At 37.2% G+C, this 10,436-nt stretch overlaps 1 pseudogene; it reads left to right on the top strand.

The window, feature by feature from the left end:
* Nucleotides 1-5,365, top strand: part of LOC137654113 (uncharacterized) — a 143,890-nt pseudogene extending 138,525 nt beyond the window's left edge.
* Nucleotides 5,366-10,436: the final 5,071 nt, after the last annotated feature.

The following is a 10,436-nucleotide window of genomic DNA, read 5'->3' as shown; positions in this document are numbered from 1 at the left end:
TGAAATCATGAGATTTGCGGTTCATTTAAGAAAAAAGAATATTATTTGGAACGCATTCATGTGGCAAAGGAGATAATCTTATGGCAATAAGAGAATTGGAGAAATTTATGACCTTTAAATCCTGAGACTGACCACAAAAATTTATGTATATAAAACAGTATGAACCTCAACTCAAAAGCTTCGATTCTAAATCTCAGGAAAAAGTAAATTTATCACATTTCCTGTTTACAGAAATTCATAAGCGTCACGTGGAAAAATTTGGTTCTACATACAGATATTCCAGTACAAATGGGATGCACAGGCATAAAATTCAGGCTAACCAATCGCCAACTACACTATCTTGATCATGTGATCCATATGCCTAAAAACAGCTGCTAAAACGAAATTTATGCAGATAATTATAAAGATATGTATAGATCAAACCAAGTTAACCTTAAGGTAATGCAAAATTCCAACAGATGAATCGCATGGTCTTGAGTAAGTGTTAACATGTTCATTGTCCTGGGATATGGTCGCAAAAGTGACATCCAAAAGAAGAGGCACCCTACAACACCAAATTCTCAGTTGACGTATCCATCATGTTTAAAGGTTTAAACATGAAGGGACAGTGGCATTGCCCTATCGAGCAGGACAATGCCCTAAAGACTGGCCATATATACATATGATCAGCGCCAGAGACCCCTCTCCACCCAAACAAGGGACAAGGAGGGCCAGACAATGGATGCTGAGGACTCAGCAGGTAAACTTATAGGCTCAAAGCCCCCATCCCTAGCTTACTAGGATGGTGATGTTGCAGAAACCAAAGAAACAAATGAGTTCGAGTGGGACTCGAACTCCAGTCTGACGTTTACCAATCAGGGGCATTGGCAGAGGTTAAAAGTCCATGAATAGCTTAGTGAGCCATATCGATAAACACACGGCCGATATAGTCACACTACATTTAACATCTTGATCTGAATGCAAAGGATGGTGCGAATTACGAAAATTGTTATGCAATATACAAAAAGAACTAACTGAACGACAGTACCGGAAAATAACATCCGGTCTAAAAAATTCAGATGAGAGTCAGCAGCTGACGACCAGGAAGGAAAACAAAACTAAAAAACAAGAAAGAAAGAAAGAATTAAAACATCTCTTCGCAATAGATTCACCAGCAAAAATCATAAAAGGCTTTCTAAATAAGTTATTTTTTTTTGCAATTGAAGAAATGGCCAAATGTGTTTCTGAAAAGTAAATTTGCAATCAAGAGTCATGCCTAAAATTTTCATAGAGTTGTATATAATCAATGAAACAATCAATGCAAACGTATGGATATTGAGTAGCGAATTTTCTCGACCTGCTTACAATCATACTTTAAGTTTTTTTGGGTTTAACTTCATGCCCCAAGATTTGCACCATGTACTAATTTTAGCTAGATCTATTTTAAGAGATTCAACAACCAGTAGATGGAAATAAGGCAAAGACAGTAGCACCATCTGCATATGCAATGAGTTGGTTTTTTAGGCCAAACTACATCTCATGAGTGTGAATATTGTGAGAGAAGTATTGAGACATGAACGCGATCTTGAGGAATACTATATATTACATCCATCCATATACCAAAGGCACTTCCCCCAATTTTGGGGGGTAACCGACATCAACAAAGAAACAAAACAAAAAGGGGACCTCTACTATCTACGTTCCTCCAGCCTAACCAGGGACTCAGCCGAGTTCAGCTGGTACTGCTAGGGTGCCACAGCCCAACCTCCCACATTATCCAGCTTCATAATGCTGAATCCCCTACTGCTGCTACCTCCGCAGTCATCTAAGGCACCGGAGGAAGCAGCAGGGCCTACCGGAACTGCGTCACAATCGCTCGCCATTCATTCCTATTTCTAGCATGCTCTCTTGCCTCTCTCACATCTATCCTCCTATCACCCAGAGCTTTCTTCACACCATCCATCCACCCAAACCTTGGCCTTCCTCTTGTACTTCTCCCATCAACTCTTGCATTCATCACCTTCTGTAGCAGACAGCCATTTTCCATTCTCTCAACATGGCCAAACCACCTCAACACATTCATATCCACTCTAGCCGCTAACTCATTTCTTACACCCGTTCTCACCCTCACCACTTCGTTCCTAACCCTATCTACTCGAGATACACCAGCCATACTCCTTAGACACTTCATCTCAAACACATTCAATTTCTGTCTCTCCATCACTTTCATTCCCCACATCTCCGATCCATACATCACAGTTGGTACAATCACTTTCTCATATAGAACTCTCTTTACATTCATGCCCAACCCTCTATTTTTTACTACTCCCTTAATTGCCCCCAACACTTTGCATCTTTCATTCACTCTCTGACGTACATCTGCTTCCACTCCATCATTTGCTGCAATCACAGACCCTAAGTACTTAAACTGATCCACCTCCTCAAGTAACTCTCCATTCAACATGACATTCAACCTTGCACCACCTTCCCTTCTCGTACATCTCATAACCTTACTCTTACCCACATTAACTCTCAACTTCCTTCTCTCACACACCCTTCCAAATTCTGTCACTAGTCGGTCAAGCTTCTCTTCTGTGTCTGCTACCAGTACAGTATCATCCGCAAACAATAACTGATTTACCTCCCATTCATGATCATTTTCGTCTACCAGTTTTAATCCTCGTCCAAGCACTCGAGCATTCACCTCTCTCACCACTCCATCAACATACAAGTTAAACAACCACGGCGACATCACACATCCCTGTCTCAGCCCCACTCTCACCGGAAACCAATCGCTCACTTCATTTCCTATTCTAACACATGCTTTACTACCTTTGTAGAAACTTTTCACTGCTTGCAACAACCTTCCACCAACTCCATATAACCTCATCACATTCCACATTGCTTCCCTATCAACTCTATCATATGCTTTCTCCAGATCCATAAACGCATCATACACCTCCTTACCTTTTGCTAACTATTTCTTGCATATCTGCCTAACTGTAAAAATCTGATTCATACAACCCATACCTCTTCTAAAACCACCCTGTACTTCCAAGATTGCATTCTTTGTTTTATCCTTAATCCTATTAAAGTTACTCTACCATACACTTTTCCAACTACACTCAACAAACTAATACCTCTTGAATTACAACACTCATGCACATCTCCCTTACCCTTATATAGTGGTACAATACACGCACAAACCCAATCTACTGGTACCATTGACAACACAAAACACATATTAAACAATCTCACCAACCATTCAAGTACAGTCACACCCCCTTCCTTCAACATCTTCCTTCACCATCCATACCAGATGCTTTTCCTACTCTCGTTTCATCTAGTGCTCTCCTCACTTCCTCTATTGTAATCTCTCTCTCATTCTCATCTCCCACCACTGGCACCTCAACACCTGGAACGGCAATTATATCTGCCTCCCTATTATCCTCAACATTCAGAAAACTTTCAAAATATTCCGCCCACATTTTCCTTGCCTCCTCTCCTTTTAACAACCTTCCATTTCCATCTTTCACTGTCTCTTCAATTCTTGCGCCAGCCTTCCTTACTCTCTTCACTTCTTTCCAAAACTTCTTATTCTCTTCATATGACTGACCCAGTCCCTGACCCCACCTCAGGTCAGCTGCCCTCTTTGCCTCACGTACCTATATATTACATTCCTATATTCACTATGGTGCCTAGCAACAATTCTTTGCAATCAATTACTTAAAATTTCAATAATGATGCCAGGAAAAGACCTGTTTGAGTTTGAAAACAAGGATCTCATGATTAACAAGATCAAAGGCAACACTAAAATCAAGGCCAACTTTAAAAAGTTCCTGGTCTGCATTGAAAATTGTGGGAAGGACATCACATGCTCTAGGACCTTTGCTAAAATCAAATTGCAATCTAGGGAAAGATTTTGCATTCAGCATACCTATTTAGACGTTTTGCCAAAAGACATTAACAAAACTTTAGATAACATGTGTGTTATGAACATTGGATGGTAATCAGCAGGGCTATAGCTACCACAAACACATTACCAATTCTCTAGCAATTGCAAAACAAACATCTTGATTACTTACAGCAAATAACAGATGACTTGAGAGCAAAGGAATCAGAGGTCTTTATATATAAAAAAAGTACTGTTTTGGTCTACATCTCCATAAACATTAAAATTCATCAAGAGTATTCTGATTTCACTGGACCAAAAAGCTGAATTAGTTAGTAATCTCAGGAAAACAGGAATGAGGAAGATCAAGTTTCTCATTACTCCTTTTAATATCAACCACATCAGCTAAACACCTGTCCACACTATTAGTCCTGCCCGACGGAAAAATAGTGATACCAGATCCCAATGGGTAGGGAGAATGAGGTTGATTACGTCAGAACCGGGAACACTACAGCAAAGGATCTGGCAAAAAAAAAAAAAAAAAAAAATGCTACCAGATGGAATGTAGCCTAAAATCTTTACTCGTCCAGATGGCAAATACTGGCGGATAAGGAGAACACAGTGGGCACCAATACCATAATAATTTCTCAAGGATAATAATCACTAGGAGGTACTTAAATAACAATGCAAAGTGCATTTGGGACACGTGTTGCCTTACGGACATTAAGCTACTTTATTTCTGTTGAAAAAAAAAAATATATGATATTTATAGTTTTTTCTAAATCGTATCCTAACAGGACCCTTATATTCATTTTAATATGAATTTACAAAAAAAAAAAACGATTCAACATAATTTAAGTAACAAATTAAACCAACAGAGATGAGGCCACACAAACTAACATCACTAGGCTACCAATAATAAAAAACTAAACTCATTCTTCAAACTACTAAAGTTGGATATAGGAAATTGCTTAAAATCCTCTAAATTATGGGTATGTTTGGGGAACAAGAGAGAGAGAGAGAGAGAGAGAGAGAGAGAGAGAGAGAGAGAGAGAGAGAGAGAGAGAGAGAGAGAGAGAGAGAGGGTATTTTAGTAAAAAATCAATGAGCAAGATCATGTGAATCTGCTTGGAATTGAATTACCTTTTAATGAGTAATAATCATACTGAATAGTTTATACACAATTCCAAAACTTTTCTTGAACTATCATCTCTTGTATGCCACCATTAGTGAGGAAATAAGGTCACCAAAGCACCATAATTTAAGGGTGACACTTTATTTGTACCAACCCCTAACTTGCTTGAGTTTACTAGTCGAGACAGTTCCTACTTGTTTATCTGTGGTCATCGTTCCCTCGTCTCTGACCTGACCTCCATACCTGCCACCAAGGCTACCACCCCACTGCTACTCGCCCTCCTAGTTTCTGAATTAGAATTATCAGATCTGGTATTAGTGTGCCCGTCGGCCATGCTCAATAATGTGGACAAGCCTTAAGTGGGTTGCATTTTCCATTGGACACTAAATGACAGATTCATCTAGTGTAAGTAAAGAGGGAGCTGCTAATTTTAAGCCAAAACTTGCAGATTTAAGGGTAGCCCACCACTAAAGATCCTATCTGGTATGTATCAGGAAGGGATTTATAGTTAAATTGTATTCGTTTTCAGTGTAAGAATAAACTTTCTGAGCATTAGCTCATACCCTAGAATAGTTATTTTAAATCGAATGTGATCTGTTACCCTTCCAAGGATGATAGGTTTCTTACTTTTCCACATAAGCATGTCCACAACCATCATTGAACCAAGTTTTGTCTTTCCCTAGGTATTTTAACACATGAGAAGGGATATGCCTATCAATTATTCTGACCAGATTCTCTTTCAAGAGAAAAAGTCTCAGCACTTATATACATTTATGACCAATTCCAATGCAAAAGACCATTCAAAATGTTATTCCAGTCTGATTGAGATTTTATATAGGCTGTATCTTACATGAGTAAAACACTTCAGGGACAGGCTGCTCATTCTTAATTACTACCAGGACCAAGGCATGATCATATGTCCCAGTTGACAAATCTACCTTACTTGTTAAAACACTAGGGGAGACAGTGTATACTACATCCAACCAGTTATTAGACCTGTGGGTAGCTTCACTTGCGATTTGCTTACAGCCTGAGGCAAACTCTAAAGGTTTGAATCCATGGCAATCAGTAGGAGAAATAAAGTTTAACCACAACCCGTGGTGAGCACTGGAATCACCAACAAGCAAATAAGAGGTTTTTCTATTATCTTCTTATATCTTAGCCATACAAAATGTGTCTGAAATAGTAGGCAGCAATAGTTCCGCCAGGCACTTAATACCTACTCTACAAAGAAGTTCTCACAGAAAGTTATTGAAAGGATGATGCATTGTTTCGTGATCTCTAGCCATGAGTAGTGAGTCGTCATTCGAAATTGAGTAATCATACACAACTGATTAATTACATCACCAACCCAAACTGAACATATATGTTTGGGTACTGTACTTCCCATGTTTGTGAGTGCTAACAAAAAAAGTTAATATGCAGGTCGTTGCACTGCAAAAAGCAATGCAAAATTCTCAACATACATAAAATCTCACCGAGATCATCACCAACAAAATCTCCTGGCAAGGGGAGTGAAACAGCCTATGTAATCATATGTCAAGCAAACACAAATTCTAGGTTTATGCAACAAATGAGAATTGCTAAGATCTCCATGCTTCATAGTGGCATAGAATATATTAGTGTAGACCCTCAGCATCCTCAAGGGATAAGTACCAGATACAAAAAAAAAAAAAATGTTGAAAACTACCTTAATAAAACTCCTAAACAGTTTCCTTAAACATATAGCAAGAGAAAACCCATGTCTCTCTTTAGTAACTTTATTATTGTTACAAATGCTATGAAAATGTTCAAGACTAGCCCAGTACAGTAAATCATTACTTTACCATTATAATTGACACAAAAAAAAACTGAAAAAAAAATGAATTAAATAATTTCTTTCCTTAAGAATTATCAAATGCACAAAAGGTAATGGATGATTGTGTAAGGCCCGTACTTGTCAACACTCTTTTTCAATGCTAATGCAGGCAAGAATTGTCCTGAAATTAAACCTGTCTGTATTCCCAGTGAAAGGCTGGTATCATACCTCGAATCCGATTAAAATTCCAAAGGATGGGACACATTCCATTTCAGAGGCCTGGGTAGTTAAGGCAGTTCAAAGGTTTCATGAGCGTGGAGATCTCCATTATGTAAGAAAAGCCCATCAACTTTAGCAAGAAAATCTTGGAAGGGGCCACACAATAATCTTTTCCCAGACACTGAGATGTTATTTCAGCAGAGTGAAATTAAGCGGTCTTCAGTTTAATGAATAGAGGTTCCAACTGGAAAGAGTCTCCCATTTCATAACCCTAACATCAAAAGATGGTCCATCTCCCTTAGCAAATATGTACCTGATATCTTTTACAAAGTCTGAAAAGAAGACTATAGAAGTTCCTCTACTGGATACAGTACACCCATGAACGGGAAACATCTCCACGAGCTAGTGGCACCTCAACAGGAGTGATTGCTGAAGTAGAGTGGGCCACCACAACAAGATTAGATGGAATTTATTAATTTGGGAAGGGTCATTCAGCAGGTATGTGCAACTAGAGGAAACCCTGCATTTGCTCTAAGAAACAATCGTTAAAGAGATTGAGCAGTAAAAGGGAGAAAAGAAAGCTAGGACCGAGATATAGTAGAAGGTTTAGTAGTGAGTGCAGCTAGTGGGTGAAGGATGCTGCAAAACCATCAAGTTGTGCGTACAGCATTCGGGCTTAGAAATAGGGAGGATCTACTAACCTTGGATGTGAAAAAAGAAATTCCCCGTAAATACAAATCATGAAAACAATTTATGTTATAGTGATCAGCGTGTGTACCAAATAGTGCCGTCATTTTAAGCAACAAAAATAATGATAAGTATTTATAAGGTGCAGGTCAGTTCCATCAATCAACACTCTATTCGTTTTATATAGAGCAAAAAGCTTTTTCGAATTTTAAGAATCCAAGAAGTACTGAATTTAAAGTAATCTAAGATGATTGACAGCTGATATGCACGTTCAAACTTTCCACTTCAACTTTCACCCGGATTCATATGGACACTTTCAAAACAAAAATAGCATAATTAAATAAAGAATATTGTATATATTGAAAGTGCAAGCTTAGATATGAGAATAAGAAACGGAGAAATTCTTCAAGGTAATATTTAAAAAGAAAATTTCATAAGTAAATGCATCCATCTCTAAGCGAAGCAACCATAGATTCTAGTCTTGAGAAAATACAGTCCGGCGACAATAAAATGTGCATTTTTGAAATTAGTGGATTATAGAAAATATAAGAGATACTTAAATGATACAAAGGTTAGTGTTAATATGGAACGGTTAAAGAATTGATGGTTTATGATGTAAGAACGCCAATTAAGTTGAAGAAAAATTAAATAGTCCGGGAATTGAATGAATAGCAGGGGTATACTGCGATAGGGGAATAAAAGATTGATTGAATGGATGACCAAGATGTATATGGGAACTGTTTCCTGAGGTGAGCACATTAGAAATCCATGAGTGAGTTTAGTAGGATCTATATGCAGCATTGCTAAAATTACTTCGGTCCTGCCTGCTTTCTATTTTATCTGACAATTCCCATGGAGAACCAATTAGCCTTATTTTTTTTCTTTATTTATTAGTGTCAGATTCATTATTTCATGGAGATTGCCATTTTCCTGCCATGAAATGTATTATGAGAGTTACATAATCTTTCACAGGTAGTTTAGTATCATGATTTTGTAAATGAACTGATGATTTAGCAGCAGCATCCGCGTCTTCATTACCCAAAACACCAACATAGCAGGAATTCAACATATTTCTATATTTACTCCACGAGAATAAACCTGCCAAGGAGTTCTTTAATTTTCAATACTAATTGATTCATATGAGTCTAACCCTTTATGGCTTCTACGGCACTTCTTGAATCAGTATAAACCACAAACTTACAATTCACTCTATCTTCAATAGTGTCAATAATCCCAATTGCTAATATAAGTGTTAATACTTCTGATGTAAATACTGATGCTTCACTGGATAATGAGAGCTGATTAATCTTGCCTGGCGACACTGCAGCACAGGCATCACCCATTGAAGATTTGGAGCCATCAGTTTAGATAACATAATGAGGTCCTTTGAATTATGTTCTAGGGTATGTTGTTTATGGTGAGTACTAGTATTACTATATTTCTTTAACAAAAACAAAGATAATAGCATATTTTAGTTTTCTTTAAGGTCCAAGGTGGAGGAAAGAGAGATGGTTGTCTGATGTTTGTAGATTGCAATAGCCTATTTGTTCTTATCAGGAATGGTGGTTTACTATTGTTTAGATATATATCACTAGGGTGGAATATCTTCTTGGTTAGAAAATAGTTGGATAGGATCTTTAATGCACTTCGCATGGTTACAGAATCACGTTGTAGCTACTGGGCTGGTTCCTAACTTTCACATAGTACTGAGATATTAGAGGAATATCTAAAGGAACAGAGATGATTGAATAAGGTTCATTCATATGTTTGAGGATTGTGATAGCCTCTTTGCTCTTATTGGGAATGGGGGTTCACGATTGGTTATAAATATATCACTGAGGTTGAATAACTTCTTTTTTTGAGAAATTGTAGCTAGGATCTTTAATGCACTTCGCATTATTACAAAATCTCAATGTAGAGACAAGGGTGGCTTCCCACTTTCACATAGTACTGAGATATTTGGGAATACCTAAAGGCTGCACTACATAGTCTTGGGCCTCAAATGTGTATTTGATCTAATGCACATATATTGAGCTAGCATTATCTATTCTTTATGATATTAATGCTTCATAGATCATTAATAAAGTTGATCGCTTTTGCATTACATAACTTTTCCTTTAGGTTTCGAATACCCTTCCATTCATATTTGATATAAGATACATGAAGTTTCCAATTGTGGTGAGAATTGAATACTAATCCCGAAATTAAATAATTATTTTCAATTGGATTCGAGTGTCACCTAATGCAAAATTTATTTCTTGGTTTTGCTTCCATCCAATATTTTTAATGACGACTGGCAGTACATGAATATATATTTATATATATATATATATATATATATATATATATATATATATATATATATATATATATATATATATATATAAACACACATACACATATATATATACATATATATATATATATATATATATATATATATATATATATATACCCATGTACACGGATAATGAGACATCAGAATATGGGTTTTCTTCATTTATTACAAAAGGTACTTTCGTAAGTACACCGTATACAACTACCCTCTCAGGTGAGGGACTTGTCAACTCAAGCGCCCAAAGACAACAAAACTCCCTTCGCTACCAAAAAAGCAATCTTGTACAATAACATGCTGATATATAGGCTTTTTGTGGAATACTCAGGATTAGAGAGTTCATTTACCTTGATGTACAAGACACATCTACATACATGAATTAGGACATTAC

This window comes from Palaemon carinicauda, chromosome 15 (assembly GCF_036898095.1).
Source record: "Palaemon carinicauda isolate YSFRI2023 chromosome 15, ASM3689809v2, whole genome shotgun sequence".
NCBI classification, from domain to species: domain Eukaryota; kingdom Metazoa; phylum Arthropoda; class Malacostraca; order Decapoda; family Palaemonidae; genus Palaemon; species Palaemon carinicauda.
Note: the sequence above shows the minus strand (reverse complement) of the source record. Positions and strands in the feature narration are given on the sequence as shown.